The 26,544-nt window shown below is 41.6% G+C and overlaps 1 protein-coding gene across 4 annotated transcripts in view; it reads left to right on the plus strand.

Moving 5' to 3' along the window:
- The window catches only part of CEP112 (centrosomal protein 112), a 2,536,355-nt gene that overhangs the window by 1,496,393 nt on the left and 1,013,418 nt on the right, over window positions 1–26,544 (plus strand). The window lies entirely within an intron of this gene.

Here is a 26,544-nt window from a genome sequence, read left to right on the forward strand (position 1 = left end):
ACCAGTATTCTTACCATTCCTGTCTCCTGAGTAAATGAACAATCCAAAAGATCTAGTAGTAGATTAGAATAGGGAGGAAATACAATAATGCATTTAATTTTATTTAAAAGAACCACAGACTCAGAAGAAGTTTTAAAAGTTTATCTGAATTAATAATTTTGTGAGTCAAATCAGAACACACATGGATAAACCAGAATTCTCCATCAGGAAAAAAGTACAGTTAGCTTATAATCGGTTGCATCAATCAAATTGTTGCAATGACAGTGCCTGAGGAGAGAAAGAATAGAGAGCAAGTACGGAGCATTTACCCTACAGTTATATTTACCTAGTATGGTGTGAGGACCCCGACAATCAGTGTGTCAAGGATTTCAGGACAGGTTCAGGACAGGGAAGGTGACCTCTTCTAGTGTAACGCCAGCGTTGCACCCCTCTCTGGTGCTACTCTCTCCGGCTCGTCCAGACCCCTTCTTAGATGTGCCTCCTCGGTTGTTCCGCGAATTTCCCTAGTATTGGATTCTTCAGTCAGATTGCAGCAAAATCGGGCAGCATCTCAGCATAGCATCAGCATCTCAGCATCAAGTGTGTCTGACTATCTAGAACTTACCTCTGTTTTACCAATTCAAATGTATGATCCACCCCCAAATGTTTCAATTCCATGTTCACCCGCAATTTGATTGGGCCAAGCAGTGGGGTGAGGACATCACACCATACTAAGTGTAATATTTTTCTTTAGTCTATTGCCTAACTCCCCGCCCCTTCATTTTAATATCCACAAGCTTAATTCCCACAAGCATTTCATATGTGGATTGATAAGTCTATATTACAATGTTGAGTCCTCTTCTTCTCGTAGGGTCAAGAGTTGGGTTTCTCATGTCCTTGCTGGGCTTAGGGTTTGTCAGTCAGTCAATTACTTCACTTGTTCAGGACAAGCAGATATTGCGCATGCATTGAAGCCACAAGGAAACAGACGCAGTCACCCTCCAAGGCCCAAATATGAACTATTAATAAAGTCAGAGAAGAACATGTTAGAATACAAAATTAAATGAATTCACTGTATACCACTTACTTCTACTCTAACCCCATTTACTTAATAAATCTTTCGCATTAATGGCTTAGTAAATCTTCCATAAGTTAGTTTTAGCTCAGCATGTGCATTAGTGCGTTACTTTAAAGCAGCCATATTAAAAGCTATTGCGCAGCTGCAAAGATTTCCCCCAAGCGACAGAAGACGTCATACTACGTAGATGTATTAGACACATGCGCAGAAGAGTTCCCGCGTTTTTGGCAGTGATTTTAGGACACTCTGGATATTCATTAGTAAGGCAAATAGGAAAGCTTCCCCTGGATACAATATGTAGAATGTGGTGCACTGTTAGTACTCACAGACAGGTTGATTATAATGTTACAGGTTATTCGAGAGGATTGCATACGAGCAAGTTTCTTTTTATGCGAAACCTTGCTCCATCAATCCCCTCTCTGATGGCATTTTATGCCATCACTAAATTCTACTAAATCAGATGCCAACTTTAGCATTCTACCATTTCAATGTCTTCAGATTTTTTATTCCTTCCTTTATCTTTCCTAAATTGGGATACTTTCATTCTTTTGTAGATATTTCCCTTCAATTCTTAAAGTCGTATTTAAATTAGCTCTTTTATATCTTGTTAGTCCACTACTGTCATTATCGCGTCCAGTGATTCTTTTAACATGATAGACTTTAGGGAATACTATTCCAAAATAGCAACTCCCAAACCAGTTATCAGGCAACCTAAAATAGGCTTTGTTTCCACAAATATAATAAATTCTAGGAAATACTGGATCAGCTCCTCCTCTCCTTTTAGTCCCCAAGCCCCAATTACTAAGAAATTATGTTCACATTCACTGGAACTAATAAATACGTTGTTATATTCTGTCTTAAGTCTATGGAGACAGATTTTCCCTTTCTTTTCAAAATCCAGAGACATAGCAGCATGAGTCTTGCCCGTTATTAAAAGGTCTTCCCTTTCAGCGCATTTAGGTATCTCAGGTTTCGGTTCAGAGGCCCTTCTTTGGAAATCCTGTCTCCTGTGTTCTACTAAATTCAAAAATATATTTTCTTCTTCATGTAATTTACAAGTTAAGTTACTCTTATGTGCATCAGCTATATCTATTGTCTTCGTTGTTAGGAAATATTCACCCATAAATTGTGAGTCTCTAGTACTTAGGACAGGCTTCATGCTCTTTCGCATGGGAACTTCTGAAAATATTACATCTACATTTAAGTAATAATACCGCAGTTTTCCAGTTCTATAGAACAAACTAGCTAGTACACTACATGAAATGCTATATGTCAAGAGTAAATGATGATAAGTTACCCCTTCGGCTACTGGGTCAGGCAATTTCATGCAAACATAACAATCACTAACTTCCATAGTTTCTACATAATGTACTAGGAGATTTGCAAATACATTTAAATCAGTTTCATTCTTATCTACAGTGTGATGTAAATCTAGCTCATCTGGTGTTTCTAAGTCTACTCTATCTCCTTGATATTTGCAACTTCTGTATGTGTGTTAGTACTATTTTGGTTGTCAGTAACCATCAGATAAGGAATAGCTATTGCTAATATTACCCATATTATGAGGACCAATATTAAACTACTTATGCAGATCCTACAACACTTCTTTATGCAGCTTTGTTTTGGTTTTCCAGCAACATTACTATCAGACATCTTGGGCAATAAGATTATATCTTCTTAACTTCAGAACCTGGTATGAGATAACACCTTAAGCGTCTTTTCTCCTTCAGGTAGGACTCACTTCAATTTGTTCAACATTCAGTTCTTCATCACTTTCTTCATGTACATCGAGATTGTCAAAGTCTTCAAGAATAACATATGTCCACTCAGGACCCTTGAGCTTGTTATTCAATGTCTTCAACCTTTGACTCTTTCTTTTCGGCGTTACTCTGGAAGGTCCAGATTGACTAGTTACTTCATTTACTTGATCAGGTTCTTCACTGATTGTCTTAAGACGATATCTCAGTCTCTTGGTAATTCTCGGCCAATTATCACCTTTTCGACTCTTTTCAAATTTCACTGCACTGCCAGTTTCTTCAAGACTCCTTTTATTTTCTTTAGATTTTGGCACAACTTGATCAGCTTCGTCTTCATATTTCCTCTCTATCTGACCTTGTCCAGGGCTTATTATTTCAGGCTGTTCTGCCTGGATAGGTTCATCTACCTTAATCTGACCCTGTTCAGGATTAGTGATGCCTGTTTTTCTTCTGTATCCTGAACTTGCGTTTCTATGCCTATCTGGTCCTGTTCAGGTATTTTTACCTCTTTACCTTCTTCTGCCTGAACGTTTTCTCTAAGTCCTAACAATCCCTCCTCAGACTCCGGAATGGGGCTTTGAGTTTCTTCTGTCTGAGTACATTGTTCTCTCCTTAGCTGTTCCTGCTCAGGCTCCCTAACAGTAGTTTCCCTACTTTCCTGAGCAAGTTCTTCTATACCTGTCTGGTCCTCACTCTCTTCCTGTCTATCTAACTGTGTTTGACTTCTAGTTCTTATAAGTACTTCAGATATATCCACCACTGGGATCCAGTCGTCCTGATAAGTGCTCGGTTGATCTTGGGCAGCTACCTCAGGATCTTCTACAGGAAGTTCTTCAGCTGCACAACCTTCAGCACCATCAATTTCTTGTTTCAATTGTAACTCTTCTTCTTCAGGAGCTGGTACCCTTTTGGTATGGCGTGCATGAATCCAATTAGGCAATCCTGCACACTTTACAGCTGTTGAGGTAGTCAATATAACTTGATGCGGATTATCCCACCTTGGTGCTAGGCACGATTCTCGAATGTGATTCTTCACAACTGCCCAGTCACCGGGATTCAGATCATGCAAGTGGCTCAGCTGTCTGTTGAAAGCGTCTTCCCCAACCTGATGAGAGATAGAACGCACTCTGTCAGCCAACTCTTTGCAAAACTCCAAGACCAAGTCATCAGTTATATTCAACAGCTTTTGTCCTGGTACACATGCTTGTCTCATTGCTCTTCCCATAAGTATTTCATGGGGACTCAATCCAGTATGTTTGTCTGGAATACTTCTGAGTCCCATCAGAACAAGAGGCAAAGCATCAGGCCATTCCAGTGGGGTGGATGCACACACCTTTCCGAGTCTTGGCTTGATTGTGCCATTTAATTGTTCTACCACTCCAGAAGCCTCTGGACGGTAAGCGCAGTGCAATTTTTTTTTACTTTGAATGCTTCACAGATTAGTCGAGTTATTTCATTATTAAAATGAGACCCTCTATCTGATTCAATCGTTACTGGAAAACCAAATCTAGGAATGAGTTCTCTTAATAAAAGTTTGGCCACTGTCAAGCTGTGATTTCTTTGGGTCTGGTATGCTTCCACTCACTTTGAAAATAAACAAACTATGACTAGTACATATTTCAGCCCTCGACAAGAAGGCAATTGAATAAAATCTAACTGAAGTCTCACAGAAGGACCCTCTGCCTTTCCCAGCTTTCCCATGCAGACCACAGTTTTCCTACCAGGGTTCATTTGTGGACATATTAAACATCTATGGTAAAGGCTCTCTGCTACATTCCTGAACTTTGCGGTAAACCAATCTTGTCTGAAAAGTGGAATCATTGCATCTCTGCCCACATGTGTTTCTCCATGGTACATTCTAGCCATTGGTGCAAGCATACTGTCTAGCATGACTGGTCTGCCATCATAACAAACCCACACACCATCTTCTACCCTTCTTTGACATCCTATTTTCACCCACTATTGCTTTTCTCTCATGTCTACTGCGTCCTGCAGATCTTTCACCTCCTCCCAGGTTCCCACTCCTGCAAGTAGCATAAGTTGGCAGCTGATTCCCCAAGTTTCGATTTGCTTGTTGAAGGCAATCTTATGCCTTGCACAATGTTGGGCAACCTGATCAGCATATCGGTTACCGGTTGTCACATAATCCTTTCCTGATTGGTGAGCAGCACACTTAACCACGGCCACCTCTTTTGGTAATTGAATTGCCTCAAGTAATTCTTGCACAACAATTCAATTTTTAATGGGGTCCCTGAAGAAGTCAGGAAATCCCTCTGCATCCACAGTTGGCCAAAATCATGCACAACCCCATAACCATATTGACTATCCGTGAATATGGTTACTCTCCAATTTTTCCCAATTTTGCATGCTTTAATTAAAGCGATCAATTCAACTACTTGTGCAGATCTGACCTTTTGTAAATAGGATGCTGCGACTTTTCCAGTGAATGTACATACAGCGTAAGCAGCACTCAATGCTCCCTCCTTGTGTCTCATGCATGAGCTGTCTACAAACAGTTCATGTTTTGCGTTTTTCAAGGGTTCCTCTTGAATGTCAGGACGGGGTTTGGTGCTAAGTTCAGTCACATAAAGACATTCATGCTCAACCCCCATCTTTCACTTCTTCCTATGGATCAGGTAGTAAGGTGGCTGGATTAGGAACAGTACACCTCACTATTGTCACATTTTCAGCTCCCAATATTATTCTTTCATATTTTGGCAGTCTACTGGGAGTAAGGTCCTGGTCAGTGAAATCATCACTGCGTGAGGAACGTACACCTTGACAGGGTGTCCCACCTCAATCGACTCACTCTGTTCTATGCTTACACAAGTTGCAGTGATAGCTTTCAGGCAACCTGGTAATGCGCAGGCCACAGGATCCAAGGTAGCAGAAAAATATGCCACTGGCCTTCTCATCAATCCATGTCTCTGTGTCAGAACTAAAAGTGCACAATTACCCCGCTCATAGCAGAATAATGCAAATTCTTTTGAATAGTCTGGCATACCCAAAGCAGGTGCTTCACACAAGTACTCCCACAACTTTCTAAAAGATCCTATACTTTCCTTCTCCCATTCTATGGGATCTTTCTCTCTTCTGGTCATTTGTATCAGAGGTTTGGCTAGTGCAGCAAACCCTACAATCCACTGCTTACAGTACCCTACAACTCCAAGGAACATTCTTATTTCTTTTTGGGTTCGTGGCAACTGTGTTTGTCTTATTATTCAAATTCTTTCAGAAGTCACCCATCTAACTCCTCTTTCTATTTGATGTCCCAGGTATTTAACTGAATTTTTACAAAACTGAAGTTTTTCGGGGGGACACTTTATGTACACCCTTTGCCAAATTATTTAACAATGCAATTGAATCAGTAACACAGTCATCTCGTGTGTTTGATGCCACCAATAGGTCGTTAATGTACTGCACCAGGACTGACTCTCTGGGCAATACAAGAGATTCAAGGCTTCTTTTTAGAATCTGATTAAAGATTGAAGGACTTTCAGTGTACCCTTGAGGCACACGATTCCAGACATAAACATGCTCTTCAAATTTGAACGAAAATAAAAACTTGCTATGTGGATGCAATGGAATGGAAAAGAATGCATGGCACAAATCGATTACTGTGAACCATCCTGCTTTCCATGGTATCTGATAAAGAATCACAGCTGGATTAGGCACTACTGGGCAGCATGGTACAACAATCTTGTTAATTTTCCTGAGGTCTTGACCCACCCTATATTTCTTGTTAGGTTTCTTAATGCCAATTATAGGTGAGTTACAAGGGCTACTCATTATTTCTTTCAGGATACCTTGTTCGACCAATCGCTCTATCTCTGCTGCCTTTACTTCTGGACTCATTTTGTATTGTCGAGTATTTGGGTAAACAGCACCTTCTTTCACGGTCACTCTTACGGGATCTACATTTGCCATTAATCCTATTTCTTTTCCAGTAAAGTCACATATCTCTGCATTTACAGTCAGTTTGACTCCAGCAGGTAATTAATTCATTCTGTGTCATCATCGAATATAACTCATTTACTTTGGTTCCCTGTTTAGCTAACATGAACTTGTAAACTCCATCTCCATCTGGGGTTTGTATTACAACACCATCTGGTGTGCAAAATATAGTGCAATTCATTTTGCACAACAGGTCTCTTCCAAGCAAGTTTACAGGGCTTGAGTCATAGACCACAAACTTATGCATTTCTTTAAAATTACCAATTCGCACCTCCATAGGTTCTGTGATTGGAGTGCTAATCCGTTTGTTTGAAACACCCACAACTTGGATATTCTCCCCCGAGAGGGGCAGGTTAGGAATGTCTGCTGTTCTCACAGTAGACCTGGTTGCACCAGTATCCAACAAGAAAGTGATATAATTTCCTTTCACTTTACCTTCTATGTACGGACCTGACTGATCTACTGGTAGGGATGCGCCAAGCACGCACTCCCCTTCCTCCCCCCTCAGGCACCGTCATTCCTGATCATAATCAATCAGTGGGTCCTGCAAAAGAAACTGTGATGTTACAAAAATTTTCTTACCACTTCCTTCTGGAAATCCGGAGTCCACATTGTACTTGGCTTGACTCACAAAATTTGACTTAGGGGCAGGTGGCAATTGACTCTGAAGATCTATACCCTGTTGCTGATGACTCATTAACACCTCATTCTGCATCTTTGAATTTAAATTTTGCTTCGGGGCATTATTAACTTGAGAAGTGTGGCTCACTGGTTAGAGTAGGCAGACCTGGAAGCAGAGGTCAGCCCGGGACCAGGGTTCAATTCCCGGCTCGGCTGGGTCTTGAGTCCATAAAAAATTGTCCATGGACTCGATAATTCTCGCTCCAGTGCATACTTGATTCATGGGTTCACACTTTGCGACTCTGGGCAATAGCTTGCTTAATCTCCACAATGGCCCCTCGCGGCGGGATGCCTGGCTTTCACCTTGTGGATGCCCTGCTGGGTTATCTCACAGGGGAATACCAGGACGGGTTCCCTAAGCAAGCGCTTAGAGACCGGTTGGTGATTTGCGCTATATAAATATCTGCACATTTACATTTACATTTATAGCTTTACACTCATTCTTCCAAAGCCCCAAGTTCCCGCACCCGTGACAGGGAAATGTTTTCTTTGCCTCTTCCCGATTTAATCTTCCACGTGGCTTTTCCCCATTATTATCACCTTGACCTTGTGCTCTTCCTTGATTTTCTGACTGTTTATTTAATTGGAGCTCTTGAGCTAATTTTACTTGGGCCCACATTACTTTTTCTTCTAAAGCTTTTCGCTTGTTATCAATTTCATCCCCACAATATTTAGCATATTTAAAAATGTTGTCAATGGGCTTTGATTGCCAACACAGCATGTGCTGCTTAATCATTTGAGATATCCAATCTCAGCCCAGACACAAATCGATAAAAAAATTAGTCATGTCTTTATTTTCTAAACTTTCAAATCCACTATACTGTTTGAACACCTGTAAAAGACGTTTGTAATAGGCATGTACAGACTCATTCTTTTCTTGGGTTGTTCTGTCTATCTTTACCCAATCGGTTTCTTTCGGGGGAATTTTACTCTTTAGAAAGGTGATTACCTGATGATACTTTTTCATTACATCCTCTGACGGGGATCCTGTTTTTGAGTCTCTTGGATATTCCTCACTAGGCCAATCCACGGTAATCTTACACTCTGTCCACAAATCTGCAGGTACTACTATGTCAAACAGACCATCCAGATCTTTTAATAAAACCTTCGAAACTTTCACAAACCTCTCAACTTGTCTGTACCACTCCACTGGTTTCTCTCTCAATTTTGGGAAATCATTTGTAAAAGACAAAATATCCTGTCTATTCCATGGCACATGTACGTACCCCCCCTCCGGGTACTTCTCTCATTGGATACAACCTCTCAGCCTTTTCTGTTTCTCTCATGACATATTCAGATGTCGTTCGATTTACCTGTGCTTCCTCCTTTTTCTTTGCCCATCTAACTTTCCATCTTTCAAGATCTCTCCACTTTTGCAACAGAAATAACAATTCTCTGATCTGCAACTTTCTTTCAGACACATTCATGTTTTCCAAATCCTTATCAGAAAATTCTGCTCTATATGGTTTCCGTAACACTTTTGATTTCTTTATGTCAATTCCCATTTCTGATGCCAGATTTGTCTGTTTCTCATGGAATGCCTTGGTATTTCGTGTAATGCTTCTACAAATAAACAGTAATTCTTCCTCACTGTATGTGTTTAATCTGTCTAGACACACATTGCCAGCAACCATTTCTTCCTATTCTACTCTACTATTTTTGGCTGAGACTTTGGCTTCTCTATTTCTTTAGACCATCTCTCTATATCTTCTGGGGTTACTATGGTGGCACTTCTAGTTCCTGATGATGTTTCTAATCTAACTTCCTTTGAACAACTGGGCAAATTTCTCTTCGAGGTTTCCATCATCGGCTGTCTTATGGGCAAATCCATCAATGATATTACTGATTCACGTTCACTTGCTTGATCATCTATTATTACCTTTTCTTTTCTAGGTTCTATACTTGGGGTAGGCATTACAGGAATTTTAGGACAATTTGATTTTTCACCATACAATGGGACTACTGGACCTATTGTCACTAGTATGGTCAAGGCATTAGGATGTATATTCATCTGAGTTATTTTCTGGATCAGTTCATCTTTATTTTTATTTATTGCTTCCCTTTCCTTTTCTTGAAGTACCCTGTTGCCTGTGTCATGTACTATTTGTGGAACCAAAGGTGTTCTTACCATTGGGGCGCTAGGGGTCATTCTATCAAATCCTTCATTGTAAGGTGGAGGACTTTTCATCAATACGTCCTCTAGATACCCTTCTTCTTTTTCTCCGCTATCTATCATGGTTAAGTGCTTGGTCTTCTCTGTACATTTACCTCCCATCTGCTCTTCTGATGTTAGCACAGGATATAAACATCCTGCCACCATAGCCTGTTTCCATTGTTTCATTTGACTATCTCTAGTCTCTCAGGGAAATTTTGGGTAATATTTGCTTAAAGTCCTGTTACTTCGTGGTCTGTCACGTTCAAAGGCTTCCATTTCCCATTCTTCTAAAGCTTCATATTGAGTCAATCTAGGGCTGGGTTCTAATTCATTCATTTGTGTTCTTAAATTGTACAATGTTCTTCCATTAAAACTTCCGTATTCGGGAAATGCTAATATACCATCATCTTTTGTGTATTCTACCCAATTTTCTAACCATACACAGATATGATAGCCTCACTCCACCATCATGTATTATGCAGGCGTATTTGGAGGAGGAATGAGAATCCCCTCTCTACACTTAATGGGTTTGTCCTTTTTGAAATAATTCTTAACCTTTTGCATAAATGTAATTTTTCTCTTTTCTCCGTACATTGCGTGCTTGTGCTTGTTAAGGTACTGCTCGTAAGCAAACCCTACAAATCTTCTATCTGGTCGAGTTCCTGTTAATGTTGGATCGTACATGCAAATACCACTATCTATTATTATTCATGGGATTTCTATTTTGTTGACCAATCAAAAGCTTGCTTTAATAAAAAATTCTCCAATACCAGCGCGGTTTCAATTCTGAAGACCAATCAATTTCTACGCTGTTCGCTTTCTTAGCCAATGCTTGCGCTGCTTTTCTGTGATGTCAGTTTCACTCCTTACTACTGACCCCTCCTTTACAATTTCGCATCAACTACACACCCGCTGTTTCAACCAATCCCAGCGCGGCTCTCAGTGACGTCAGTGCAGCACCCGCAACTGACCCCTCCTTTACAAGGTAATGCGAAAACTTATTTTCTCACAAACTTTTCACACAATTTCATTAATTAACAACATATAAATATTCGCTATTGTGTCTGACCCACTAATTCAAAGAATTGTAGAATTTCTTTCACTACGATTAAAACCCTTCTGCTTACTCTTCACACACTATGAGTAAAACCTTGCCGCTTACTCTTCACACAAGCATCAGAGAACCTGCTACTCCTTCAGCATTACCCTTTCTAGGTGATATAATACCAAACTTTCACCAGCGAACTCCTAGCTACCAATTATTCTCACTAACATACAAGAAATTACTTCCTAACGTAGTGCTTCGAGTCCTGCGTAACTTTCAGCACTTTCTCGATCCAGACCAATAACCTCACTGCAGTGTGGTTTCCACTTAGCACCCGATATTCAATATTACCGGGAATTTCCAGACAACATAAAACAATACATAACGGGTTTTGGTTAAAACATAAACCATTAATTCAAAATTTCAAATACAATCCTCACCTAACTAACTATACTAACCATGCCTCTGCTACCAAGTAAAACTGATGCAGCAAAGTTTACCAGCTCTACACATTCATACACACAACACTCATTTGGACCCATATACAATCATACACTCAATGAGCTAGTAAATATCCACTGGTCATCAATTTTATTTTACCCTAGGAAACTTTTACACCAGTATTCTTACCATTCCTGGCTCCTGAGTAAATGAACAATTCAAAAGATCTAGTAGTAGATTAGAATAGGGAGGAAATACAAAAATGCATTTAACTTTATTTAAAAGAACCACAGACTCAGAAGAAGTCTTAAAAGTTTATCTGAATAAATAATTTTGTGAGTCAAATCAGAAGACACATGGATATACCAGAATTCTCCATCAGGAAAATAGTACAGTTAGCTTATAATCGGTTGCATCAATTAAATTCTTGCAATGACAGTACCTGAGGAGAGAAAGAATAGAGAGCAAGTACGGAACATTTATCCTTCGGTTATATGTACCTAGTATGGTGTGAGGACACCCCTCTCTGGTGCTACTCTCTCTGGCTGAGGCTCATCTGGACCCCTTCCTAGATGTGCCTCCTTGGTTGTTCCGCAAATTTCCCTAGTGTTGGATTCTTCAGTCAGATTGCAGCAAAATCGGGCAGCATCTCAGCATAGCATCAGCATCTCAGCATCAAGTGTGTCTAACTATCTAGAACTTACCTCTGTTATACCAATTCAAATGTATGATCCACCCCCAAATGTTTCAATTCCATGTTCACCCGCAATTTGATTGGGACAAGCAGAGGGGTGAGGACATCACACCATACTAAGTGTAATATTTTTCTTTAGTCTATTGTCTAACTCCCCGCCCCTTAATTTTAATACCCACAAGCTTTATTCCCACAAGCATTTCATATGTGGATCGATAAGTCTATATTACAATGTTGCGTCCTCTTCCTCTTGTAGGGTCAAGAGTTGGGTTTCCCATGTTCTTGCTGGGCTTAGGTTTTGTCAGTCAGTCAATTACTTCACTTGTTCAGGACAAGCAGACTTTGCGCATGTGTAGAAGCCACAAAGAAACAGAGACGTGGTCACCCTCCAAGGCCCAATTATGAACTATTAATAAAGTCAGAGAAGAACATGTTAGAATACAAAATTAAATGAATTCACTGTATACCACTTACTTCTACTCTAACCCTATTTACTTAATAAATCTTTCGCATTAATGGCTTAGTAAATCTTGCATAAGTTAGTTTTAGCTCAGCATGTGCGTTACTTTAAAGCAGCCATATTAAAAGCTATTGCGCAGCTGCAAAGATTTCCCCCAAGCGACAGAAGACGTCATACTACGTAGATGTAGTAGACGCATGCGCAGAAGAGTTCCTGCGTTTTTGGCGGCCATTTTAGGACACTTGAGTTTTTCATTAGTAAGGTACATAGGAAAGCGTCCCCTGGATACAATATGTAGAATGTGGTGCACTGTTAGTACTAACAGACAGGTTGATTATAATGTTACAGGTTATTCGAGAGGATTGCATACGAGCAAGTTTCTTTTTATGCGAAACCTTGCTCCATCAACATTCACCCCAGTACAGAGATCTGGGCCTAAATCCATCATTTTTTTGCTCACCATGGCATTCCAGTTTTGACCCAGCCATATGCAAATCAGTCTTGACCCTGTGCCCAATGGGAACAGTCCAGCTCGAACTGCCAGGCCAGGTCCTCCCTGGACTGAAAACAAGCATCCTTGGACCAGTTTCGGGGTTTCACCCCTCATCAATTGTGTGTCTTTTGTGTACGTATGGTAGCACAAATTGAAAAAATGCAGATAGACACTCCCATTGCTCTGTGATTTCATTTCAATAGGTGTAAGAATCACAGAAATGTTTGCATTTATGCTTTAGTCTGAGGAAGCACTTATTGATTTTATATTTCATTTGAGACACATGATGGTTTTTTTTGGCTATTCTCCGAGCAATGCTTCTTATTCATCACATTGTTTTAGAGAGGAGAAGTAACATCACTTACTGTCTGATGCAGTTGTGACATTTCAGTAAATGACATCAGATGATCTTTGACCACAAATGTCATCACAGAAATATTATGTCATGCTACCTTTAACGCTTATGGAATCACAGAAATTGACTTCACAATAGTGAATGCAAACAGGGGCTTACTCACAAAGAGGATTCTGGTTCACTGTTGTGGACACCCCTTCAGGCACTCCTGCCTCTGTGGGCTACACAGGCCTGCAGGACGTCTATGTCACATATCACCAGGAATAATGGCTGTTCCTCCAAGAAGGCACTTTGAGTAGAGGAAGACTATTCCCAATACAAGATGGCAGGTGGGGCCTAATGTACCAGCTGTTCTTTTCAAACCCTTTTTTGCGCAGTAACACTTTCAGAAAGTTTTTCTGCGTCACTTTTTTCACAACGCGTTTATTCCAGGTTTTTTCAGGAATCTTGTTTCTAGTCCGCTATCAAGTGCTTTGCGGTCTTTGCCTGCCATCTTCTGCCTCCTCGCTTCCTTCAAGCTACAAGTCCTCTCCATTTTCTACAGTGGTTTTTTACAGACTAGTTTTTATCTCCTTGGGGTTCATTGTTGGAGGTATCTGCTGCTTGGTGCTACCTTATGTCCTCAGCACAGTCGCTGTAACTAACTAACTGTAGCAGTCAAGAACTAAGAAAACCAGACCAATGAGGTGCCATTGTCTTGGACAATCTGACAGACTGGGGAGCTCACACACCTTTAGTACAGAAGAAAATATGGATCCTATGCAAGGAAAACCACTGGATCCATCACAATCTCTAGCCCAGACCATCCAGAAACAGATTCAGGAATGACAACATTTGCGAGATCAAAACCTGACCTTAAGACAGGCTTTAATGTAGAGTCTCAGATCTTCCAGCAGTCTCGTCATCCACCTCTCCCTCTTTAAAATGCATGTATGGAAGGAGTTTTTGGACTCCTGAATGGTTTACTTTGTCTCTCTGCCAGCTCAGTTTGCACAAGAGTGCATCAAGATGAAGTATTTAATTAGTGCCTTGTCTGGACCAGCCTTGCCATGTGCTACACCCTTTGTCACATCAAACAACCCTATTCTTACTTATTGCCATTACTTTTGGTAACATTTAAGAGAATGTTTGAAAGTCCTGATTTCGAATTCTCTTCTGAGGAAGCCCTCTGTGACATACATCAGGGAAACTCTCATGTTCTAACTAATATCACTAGGTAAGGTCAACTTCCTGCTGAAACCACTTGGGTGGAGAGAACCCAGAACTGAAGACTATGTTTCACAGGGGTTTGAAGAAGGAAATTAAGAAGGAGCTAGACTCTTCTCTTCGGCCTTCAACTTTCCCAGAATTAATGGATTTAGTCCTGTTTTTAGAACACCACCTGTGTGAACAAAGGTCTGAAAAATGGAGGTCTATGAGTACTCATGAGGTGGGAAGTTCGAAAACTTTCTCGGAATGTCAGAAAGTGTTCAAAAAGAATCTCTGGCAAGGTTTGGTGAAAATCCACAGTAAATTGTAAAAGCAAAATGAGTTTTCTGGGACAGAAAGAAAGCACTACTGTAAGAATGGGTCTGTTCTTGCCCAATCCACCTCCAGATCCCTTTGAGAAATGCCAAGGTCTATCTTTTTTAAAGGAGAAAGAACAGAAGCACATCAAATCCTCTATTTAGGAACATCCAGAAATTCCCATTCAGTATTGCTTGTGCTTTCTGTCTTGACAAGACTAGCTGAGGGAAGAACTTTTCAAACTTTGGCTCTCTGACATTGTGGGTGACAAGTGGGCCACAGACTAGTATTGCCTGCACTGGCAAAAAGACTCCCAAATAGGACCAGACGGTGGATGGAACGCTGTTCGTTTTAAATCCCTTCATGAAAATGACTAGTCCTTTAATGTTGGTCTTTGTAAACAACATGGAAATGTTGTCTTTTGACATTTGAGCATCCCCAAATTATGCTATCGTTTTGGGAGTACCGTGGTCAGTGCAAAACATCAGATATGTGAATTTGTAACCAGGACAAAATCTTTCACTTCCCAATTCTCTCATGAGAACTGCTATTCTATGGTTTATTGATCTCTGAAACAAACGTCAGGTCTTGGATAGCATCAGAACCACTACTGTCCCAGCATTACTGTGACATTTTTGAGAAAATCTAAAAGCTGTCCTTACTTCTTTACTAGAAATTCGATCTATTCCTTGTCATAAGCCGAACAAGAGGTCTTGAGACAATATTTTCTGGGAAGCTTACAATATGGCTTAATTACACGATCTTCTTGGACATCTATGCTTTTTGTTCCAAAGAAGTACAGCGAACTAAGACCATCTATATTTACTACATGGTTTAAACAAGATTACAATCAGGGATGGTTCCCCCTTATTACAAATATTTTGGAATTTGTAAATGAAGCTGGGTAGTTCATTAAACTAGACCTTCCAGGTGCTTATTTACCTTCTTCAAATTAAGGTCAGCAATAAATGGAAGGCAGCCTTCCAAACCCCCGTAGGTCACTTTGAATACACTGTCATACCAGACGGATTATTCAATGACCCGGGAATATTCCAGAGATTTATGTACCACATATTTACTGATGTCCTCAACTTTTTTGTGGTCATATAATTAATTATATTCTGATCTATTTCAATAATATTTTGAATCCTCAGCATTATGATCAAAATGTGAGCCGATTAGGACATAACCATCTGTACTGTAAACCTGAGAAAAGCCATCTGTACTGTAAACCTGAGAAAAGCATATTCAGCCAGGCCAAGGTCAAAATCGTAGGTTTGCATTTGAATGCCCAAGAAGTATCTATGGCTGGCCAATAGGTTGCAGCAATTCTGGCATGGCTTTCTCCCACCAACATTAAGAAAAGACAGTGCTTCTGTTGGATACTTCTAAACACCTTGTGAATACCCCAAGGAGCCACACTGGATGCAGAGATTATTTTGAGCAATACCAACAAGTGTTGGTAAGTGGTGTCATGCAGCTCTGCATTGGGTCTGTCCCCCTCTGGAAGTGATATCTGGGCCACAATATACCCACCACCTCTGCACCTTGATGTCAGTTCCTTTCTTTCTGTGTCCTCCAACGCAGATCCAGTGCTTGTTCCCTTGATTTCTGTCACTTGACAGAAAATTCTTTCAAACATTTTCCAGCGTGCAAGGGACATGTCTCCCCCTTAAAACAGCAGGGTTTAAATCCTGTAACGATTGCTACAGGCAGATGTGAGTAATGGATACACACGAGGTCTCTCTTTGGTGCCTCAGCTCCTCGCAGGACTCGAAGTTGTGTGACAAATGTGCTCGGATGAATCTGAAGACCATTCAGGATCACAATACCAAACTCTATGCCACCAAGCACAGAGGGAAGGCACGATTGAAGTCAAAGATGCGGACGCATTATCGGTTCTGAGGCCATTCCCAAAACGGATCATCATCCCACTCCAAATCCTCAAGTAAATCCAAAAAGAATAAACAATAGAAGTTCAAATATGATTGCCGACACTCTCTTTAGGAGGCATTGCACAGATGTTCTGATCTTGTTGCCCACACTGGAACTGACCCCTTACGTGTCCCAATCCAGCTCGCATTCCTGGGTCCATCGATGACACTGTAGCAGATTCAAGTCTTGAAAGAGACTATGTTGTGTATTTTAGTGCCCTTTCATAACCCTCTGGTGTGCCTTTGGGCCCCATGGATCCAAGGAGGTCTCCAGTCAGGTTACTGCTGGCGGATCCATCCCTGACTCCAACTGCACCTCGCAGCCGTGCTCTGGGGTCCTCCCCAGCTCCGGGGCCTTGTTGTTCGGCTAAACCCAAACTCATTTCCGACCACCCTGCCAGACAAAGTCAAAACGTAAGGGTTAATTCAGGAAATAGATGTTTTCCCTCCCCAACTTTGGCCTCAGGACTGTAAATTTGAGTGGCCACCTGAGGTGTTACTGTGGTAAATATTCTTTTTACCTTGACTGAATTTCATGCGGAATCTAAAATAAAGTAAAATAGCTCAGAATAACAAGAGGCAGAATCCGTGGTATAAGAGATTTTCTGAATGGGCTTTATTCCAAAATGGCCGACTCGAGTGGCGGCCTTCAGGTTCCGTCACCACGAGGGTTCAGGAAGTGAAGTACAATACTTTATTGACAAGAAGTAACTTTTATAGCTCATACATTACAATGAAATGAATGCAAAAGGCGTAACAATTGATAAGAGAAATGACATATTGGTACGTAATCGAAACTAGGCGTAATAAGGAGCAGAAAGAAACATGATTGGCTCTGATTATCATGCATAGGTGGATCTATAAGATAATACTTAACATAGATGCGCGCGCAGCAGCATGACGTGTGATTGACGTGCAACTAGGGGGTGAAGGGGACTTGACATTTAGCTCTACATGTGGAGACGAGAAGTCTGGGGGGTCAAGTCAACCTAATCCCAAATCATATCTAACATCCTATGTTTAGAGAACTATGTTATCCACAAGAAAAGACTCTCGGACAGAATCTATTCTATACTGACTGTGTGTGCGTGTACAAGCGTCTAAGTGTCTATATGAGATGCGAGGGGCAGAAAACTTTCCATGGCAACAGGGCTATGAATTACTTGCAGGAGGACGGAAAGGCCGAGTCCTTTGCTTGTGAGCTTAGAGGAAATGTTTACCTAAATCACTGGACAGGAATGCATCGGCCGAAGAGCAAAGTAGATAATTCGAAGGTGAAATACAGCTTCTTGGCAGGCAGGCAAAACTGGCCGAGGCAGGCACCGTTAGCTGCACAGGGAGTAGGACAAAGTTCATGGATAGATGCGAGCTCAAGCTGAAGCTGTCAGAGACAGAGAGCAGGGAAGGCTTTAAGGACAGGATCGGGCCTACTTGCCTGAACTGTAAAAATGGAGTAACTTAGCCATATAAAGTCGGTGGCCTTTCATACTTAGGAATCGAATATCCAGCCCATTGATGGCGGATCTGACAGAGAACATGTTGACGGTGGACGCACATATGTTTGCGTTTTGGAAACTGGAACTGGAGGGAACATACATGTACTTGTGACATGCACATAGAACCGTTGGGGTCCAAGATAGGGGACATAACTGATCAGGAAAATCCACACTTCCACATTCCCTCCTTGTCCCCTACTTGCCCTTCAAGAGATATCAATCTTCATCATTCCATCGATTTGCTCATGGAGCATCATTTCTTCTTCCTTCTTCTTCCGGCATTTTGAACGAGAACCTTGATATGGAATGCATGATGTGGCACACAGACCACAAATCGCTGGTCCACATTGCAGGCATAAACAACAACTGAAGAGCATAAGAAGGCCAATACCTAGGAAGGATAGAACTCTCCATCCCCAGGCTGATATCACACTCCAAAACCACCCGGACCACGTCCAAGTGCCTGGATTTTCGTGTATCTGGCTCACAATCTTATGAAGGCGTGTTATAGCTTTATATACAGATGGCGAATTTTCTGGTATGAATATGCAGCAGCTGGATCCGATGACCCTGCAAGCTCCGCCCCTATCGGCCAGGATGACGTCAAGGACAAGACGATTCTGGAGAACAACAATTCTCATTACTGATTGTTCCTCTGTCAGATTGCCTAGGGCGGCTATAGTCTCGTTTACTACAGCTTCGAGAGTCTTGGTTAGTTTACGTATCAGCTTACTATTTGATATTGTACCTATATAGGGAAAGATGCCTTTATTGAAATCTACATACTTGTCCCATGCCGTCTCAGTATAATCGACAACTGGGAGATCTCTTCGCTCTCTATTGTGTACTAAATGAACATTCCGATAATAATCAGGTGGAGCTAGGAAAACAGGTGGCAGAAGGAATGCTATGTAACAGGTACCATCCCAATCTAGAGGCAGACGCATATATGCCGTCTGACCACATATAAAGTAAGAATGGCGAGAAGCTCTAAATGAAGATTTACCTTGATCACTATATTCTACTGTAGTAACGCATTGGCTATGGCCCATATGTATGGAACCAACTTTTCTTACACATAATTCACCCTTAACTGAAAATACTGACATAGTGGGCAGAATTAGTTCAACTTCGGATTTGACATTCAGAATCATAAGATTAGGTGTAAAATTACCTAATTTATACACTTCATTTTCTAGATCAGTTCCTGTTCTACTGGGGCGACCCTCCTTATTAGGATGACAGACTTTGAATAAAACTAGATTCAGATTTCCCCATATCCAATGTTGTTGATAAACTGCTGTGTCTGGGTCTATGGAATTTAGTAAACTAAACCATGCTCCACAGGAGCCATTGTGTGTGAACGGATGTGGAAAGAAAGGCAGAACTCCTTTGTTATTCTGATAGGGAGGGAGTCGGCCACACACCCAACAATTGGTGGCATTACTAGTCTGATGGGAATGATGTAACATACTAATGAAAGTGTTATTGCGCAGCACAAGTCTATAAGATAATTCATGTGGCGGTAGGTCGCTAAAAGAATGTTCAGCAGCAACATTATAAACATGTCTAGAAATAGGATGATATATGTGCAAAATCACACTCGTAATAATTATTAAAACACTCAATAAAAACAAAATTAATAATGTCCTTATACAGTAGCTACGCAGTGATTTACAATACGCCTGTCGTTTCAACATTTCTCGGGTATTTTCTCTACTCAGGTCCAAGGGATACATGTCGGAGACAATTCAACCGCTTCACCTTGGAGAGGACTTAAACAATCAAATTGCTCGACTGTTTGGGCCTAAGCTTTAATTTATAGCACTGAGAGTCATTCTGTTCAACAAAAGGAAGTTTTGAATCAGTCTGTGAGGGAGTGCAGGGCACAGTGTCTATATCCGAGGATAGTCCATGAAATTTCTTAATGTGGCTGGAATGTATCCAGCCCTTACGGCCCTCAACTTTCACGGCTGTTCTTGTGGTCAGCAGGACTAGCTTCGGTGCTTTCCACCTGGGCTCCAACTGGGTCTTCCGATCAAAATTTCTCACAAACACCAGATCCCCCGGAGCAACGTCATGGGGTTTCACCTCAGTGTTGTCAGGAAAAGCTGCAGTTACCTGTGAACGACAAGATTGTAGTGCAGACATCAAGGAAGCCAAGTAATCTGTCAGCATATTACAATTAACATCAGTTATTTTACGTGGTATAGGCGTCCCCCACATATTTGGTGGTCTTCCGAAGATCACCTCATACGGGGATAGCCCTGTTCGAGAGTGTGCTACCATTCTTATGTAAAATAGTGCAACTGGTAATGCTACTATCCAGTCAACACCTTTTTCCTTACATATTTTAGACAATCTGATTTTCAAAATTTGATTATGTCGTTCCACGAGACCTGCTGCCTCGGGGTGTCGGACACAGTGGAATTTCCACTGATATCCCAACAAAAGTGAGACATGTTTCATTAATTCGGATGAGAAAGGCTGGCCGTTATCTGAATATACAACACGTGGTAAACCGTACCGCGGGAAGAATTCTCGAACTAACTGTTTGGCAGTAGTCGGGGCCGTGTAATCTGATACTGGGTACGCCTCAGTCCATCGGGAGAGAGCGCAGACAACTACCAGAACATATTTGAATCCTCGACATCGTTCCATCTGGATATAATCCATTTGGAGCACTTCAAAAGGATGATCAGGAGTCTGGAATCCACCCTGTTCTACGGGAACACTTTTTCCTGGGTTGAACTGACAACATATCATACAGGTACGGACTTTTTGTTTAGCTGCTGCTCGTAAATGTTTGTTGAACCAAATGTGTTGAATGCTATCTAGCATAGCTTTCTCTCCTAAATGCGCTGGGCTGTGAATTGTAGCTATAATGGCCTGGACCATAGAGTCAGGAAGAAACCATACAGATTTCTCCTTCGTCATCCATCCCTGATCTGTCTGGATCCCTCCTAGTTCAGTCCATTTCTTTAATTCCTCTGCAGTAGCATGTGTCTGTATGTCAATTACGTCAAGTGCGGGATCCTTAATTGTCATACACTGTGTTGGTGTCTGAACTATTGGCTTTGTCATGTCTAATGTGCGATTCTGAGCAGTCTGTTTAGCTGTTCTGTCAGCTAAATCATTGCCTTGAGAAATGATATCAGTAACCTTCGTGTGTGCTTTACATTTCATAATCGATATGGCAGTTGGTAGATGTATTGCGTCTAACAAGGCATGAATGAGGGTTCCGTGCTGAATGTGGGCACCATGGGAGGTTAAATAACCTCTCTCTCGCCACAGCACGCCGAAGTCGTGTACAACTCCGAATGCATAACGTGAGTCAGTGTATACATTAACTTTCTTATTTGTGGCTTGAATACAGGCTTGTGTTAGAGCAATAAGTTCTGCTGCTTGGGCTGACAAAGTATCTATACAATTTGTCTCAATAACTTCAGTGTCTGTTGTGACTGCATACGCGGCCACTAAGTCTCCTGTACTTGCTCTCATGCACGATCCATCTACATACAACGTCAGGTCTGGATCTAACAATGGAACGTCTGTCAAGTCTTGTCTAGGTTTCGTCTTTATTTCAATAATTTCAACACAATCATGAGCTAGTGGGTCTGTTCCAATTACAGGTAATAGTGTAGCAGGATTCAATGTATTACACCGTCGGATCTCTATGTGTGGCTGAAACAATGTCAGTTCATAACCGGTAAGTCTTGCTATGGTCAAGTGTTGTGTTTGTGTTCGGTTCACAAGAACTTCTACTGCATGTGGTACTTGTACTGTCAATGGATGTCCTAACACTATGGCATCGCTTTGTCTGATTGCTAAAGCTGTTGCTGCCACTGATTTCAGGCATGCGGGCAAAGCCTGAGCTACGGGATCTAATGTACTGGAAAAATAAGCACATGGCTTGCGTGATCCTGCTTGTTCCTGTGTGAGTACTGACAAAGCAGTACCTTCGCGTTCTGTGACAAAGAGTGTAAAATGTTTGCTATAACATGGTGTTGCTAAAACAGGTGCTTGACATAAAGCTTCCTTTAAGCTTTCAAAAGCTTGTGTATGTTCCTGAGTCCAAGGGAGAACAGTCGATGTGGCTGCCTCCTGTGTGGTTAACTGAATGAGTGGTTTTGCTAGAAATGCGTACTGAGGGATCCACTGCCTACAATATGAAGTGAGGCCTATGAAAGCCCGCACCTCCTTTTGTGTCTGGGGTATTGACATGTTAGCAATTAACTGGATGCGATCTGGTGTAAGCTGCCTTCCCTCCTTGGACAGCGAGTGACCAAGATAAATAACTCGCTGGGCACAGAATTGCAGCTTAGAGGGAGACACTTTGTGCCCCTTGTCGGCTAGAAAATGTAAAACTGTCAGAGAAGCCTTTTCACATTCAGGTTCGCTTCTCGCGGTGATCAGCAGATCATCGACATATTGAAGCAGTGCAGTATTGACTGGCATGTGGATACTGTCAAGTTCTCGTTTCAGTGCTTGGCTGTAGATGCTGGGGCTTTCTGTGAATCCTTGGGGAGCGCGTGAGAATTTAAAGCTGCGCCCATTTAAACTAAATCCGAACAAATATTGGCTTTCCGGATCTATTGGGACGCTAAAAAAGGCATTCTTGAGATCAATTACAGTAAAGAATGTTGCTTCGGAATCAATTGCTGTCAATAATGATGATATATCGGGGACCACAGGAAATTGTGGCACAATGCACTTGTTTAGTTCCCGCAAATCAATAACCAATCGGTATACTGGCGGAGCAGTAGGGTCAGTTCGTTTAAGAATCGGAATTATCGGTGAATTACATACATTGGAGTCTGTTTCTACAACTACTCCTTGGGCAATTAACTCATCAATTATTTTCAGCAAAGCCACTACAGCATCTTGCGGTAACTTGTATTGTCGCATTCGTGGTAATACCACTCCTGCCTTGAGTGTAACTCGGTATGGTGTAATGTTCATGCAACCAACATCAGTAGGGCCTTGTGCCCATAGATGTGCTGGTAAAGTCTGTAGTCGGGGATCCATGTCTCTAGACACATAGTGACCTTTAAAATCACGTAAAAACAACCTTATTCCTCCCGGAGAACAACATATTATGGCTCCTAGGGCTTTCAGAGTTTTAATTCCTAACAAATTTTCTGGGCATGATTTAGTAAGCAATAAATCTGTAGTTCGTGTCAAAGGTCCTATCGTAAGTGGAAGAGGCTGTGATACTTCGTTAACAATAGGTTTTCCTGAAAAACCAAGGGAAACATTTTGAGAGCCTGAGAGGGGTGCCCCTGGAACTTCACTACGTTTTATAGTTGTACGACTTGCCCCTGTATCGAGTAAGAATTTTCTATCTTGACCTAATAATTCACTATGTACATAAGGTCCTTCTTGATCTACAGGAATCTCGATAAGCGGTAAGTCAACTTCCCTCTCTAGGCTGGTTCATGCGTAACGCTGATACTCAGGATATTCATACTGTGCAGTCTGATACATTTGTCGTGTGGTGGTTTGTGTGGCAGTAACAGGCAACGGTGGTGCAGCTGGCACAAACTGTATTGGCTGTTGTGCGGCTGGCATGGCCTGGGAATGTGGCATAGCTCCTTGTTCATTCTGATCTTGTCTGAGTGGCCGTGATCTTTCTTGTGTTTTACCTATGGCGATATTGTGTTTTAAAACTGGACAATCGTGTACGTAATGACCTGGCTTTTTGCAATAATTGCATGTCCCTTTTACAGGTCCTGCTGAATCGGAATGTGTCATACCCTTTTTATGTCCTTCAGCCGGTACTGTCTGAGACACTAGCATTTTCATTTTTGTATCTTTCATACGTCTTTGTTCGTGTTCTTGTTCATCTCTAATTCTATTGTGATGATACTGTAACATTTGTAGCATTTGTGACGGAGTGTTACTTTGCCAGGTACTCTCGAATTTCAATATTCTATTCTTTACTGGAGGTAATGCATTTTCTACTAATTTTGTCACAAATAAATGTGGATACGACTCACTACTTGTTTTTATACCACTATTTATTCCAAAACATTTTTCAAATCGGGCATAATAGTCACTTGTGTCTTCATCATGCTTTTGTTTACAGGCCGTTATTGCACCCCAATCTTCCTTTTTCGTAGTTAACAAACGTGGCAGTACTTGTACTAGTAAACCTGGTAATGCTTTGACTTTATCCCCGAGCCCTGAACCTGCAGCTCGGGCCTTTTCTTCCGTTTCTAATGCTGTCCAATCTATCTTTTGGTCTCCCACTTCCCACTCTTTTTCTTTCAGTTTTTCATAAATACCAGCAGGTAAGAGCACCTTTAATATCGTCATAATATCAGGATAGGTATACTCTCCCATCAGCAACATGTCCTTAATTTCTCGGTGGAAACCCGCTGGGTCTTTGTCATGACTTGGTACTATTTTCTTCATTTCTAACAATTCAATTTTTGATATGGGTGTGTATACAAATACACGGTGAAACTCATTGTCTTCGCCTTTTATTGGGTGTACTTCTCGTAAGGGATTTTGTCTATCCATATAATACGGCGTTCTTTCTCTGCGGGGCAGCGGGAAAGAATCCGGATTTACAAAAAGGACATACTGTTTACGTGACACTAATATTTCTTTAATCAACTTGTTACTAGAACCTCTCCATCTGTTCGTGAGTAGTTCCGTTAATATATCAGGTAAAGGACCAGGGTCAGCATGTTGGCTCTTATATAATATAAGGAGTTGCTGAATCATATAGATTCCAGCTAAACGTTGTTCATCTGCACTAAGGTTAAAAAACGTGTGTGCTACAGTCTCATCACCGTATTTTTCAGGACTGTCAATCCAGTGAACGGCTGATCTGGCCAATTCTTGCTCATCCATGGAATCGAGGAGGTGGTAACCCCTTCGTTCTCGTAGTAGTTTATCTGCGGCTTGGAACAGATGTTCAGGAGACTTTAAATTTATTACAGGCGTCGGATACGTTCTGCTATTATTTGGACATACAGAGTGTATGGGATCAGAAAAGCATCTAGTATTATCACAGGATCTTCCTCTACCTACGTATGCTATGGTTTCTGACTGTCTTGCGGAATTCCCTGATTCGGAGACTTCATCTTGCTCGAACTCGTCTGTTTCCAATCTTTCTTCGTGAATGCGTTCTATTTCTCTACGGATTTTTCGGCACATGGCTATTATACAGTTTTTCTTATCGTGTCTCCCTTCTGATATATTCTGGCTCCATCTTGTAAGAATAAGCATTGTATTCGGGTCTACCCCCGGACGGTCTTGATTTCTGATCACGCAGTTTATGAGGAAACGTAACAGTTCCCCCTGTATCTCTACTTTCTGGAATTCCATAGCTCTGTTAATACATTCTGGGTCTCGCCCTGTTTGGACAAAATGATATATGTTATCTAGATGCGTAGTCATTCCTGGTAACCTCGCTAAATACTCTGCGGCTCGTCTGATACGTAATGATGCCAGGACCATTTCGTCCTCTTTACCGACCACCGGGTCATATCTACAATCTATAAGGAGTTCCTTAAGCGTACGTCCATTTACGAATTTGGGTGTACGTGAATGCGCTGATTCTTGAAAAATAAGTTTATTTATTCTAGGTGGCGTAAAAGTATTGCTTGCACCTCCCGTGGCCCCTTCAGGGGCGTCGGGTGTGAATGGATTCGTCGAACGTGACACAGCAACTATGGGTGTCGATACCACTGTAGAATCGACTGCGGGGATAGATGCGGAAACAGACGTGCTTGCGGGAGCTCGCGTCGGGACTTGCTGTTGCACGGGGACAGATACCTGATCCTGACGTTGAACCCCTCCGCCAGACGGTCTATGTGGTGTGGGGTTAGCATACTCGGGAGCTGCGTCATCTAGATATGAGGAAAGAAAAACATCTTCTGCGGTTCTGGGATGCCCTTTTGGATGTACCTTAATTGGAAATAATGGGGGTGGCAAGTCTTTTGGCATCTCTGGAACAGCCTTAGGTAGTCCTTCGGCTAGGAGGGGATACATACCACTCATAAGAGCGTTTCTTTGTCTATCTACTTGTTCTGATTTTACTCGGATACCTTCCTCAATTAATATATTTTCTTGAACTTCCTTTGAACTCTCTTTACTCCTCTCTTCCTGTCTACGTGCTTTTTCTGTACGTCTATGAGATTCTTTACGCCATAACTCAACAGCGTCTTTCTGTGACTGTCTGACTTTTCTTTTCCATAACTCTTCCTCCACTTTCATGATGCACTCTGCATCCCAGGTTCCCGCTGCGGGCCACCTTTGACTTTCTGGCAATCCCTTGGTATAATCTACCCATAGATCAAGAAACAATATGGCATCTAAGCCATGCTTGTGATACATAAAATGCCCTGGGGTGTCCCTAGGAGGAATAGGAACTGCTTCTTCGAGCACCCCTTTTCTGGTAGTAATCTGTCTTAACTTCGAGAAGAGCGGCATCTCGACAACTGATCTGATACTTACTCTTGAATTCACTTAATACGGAAAACACAATAATGAACGGTGAACAA

The sequence above is a fragment of the Triturus cristatus genome, chromosome 7 (genome assembly GCF_964204655.1).
Source record: "Triturus cristatus chromosome 7, aTriCri1.1, whole genome shotgun sequence".
Lineage (NCBI taxonomy): Eukaryota > Metazoa > Chordata > Amphibia > Caudata > Salamandridae > Triturus > Triturus cristatus.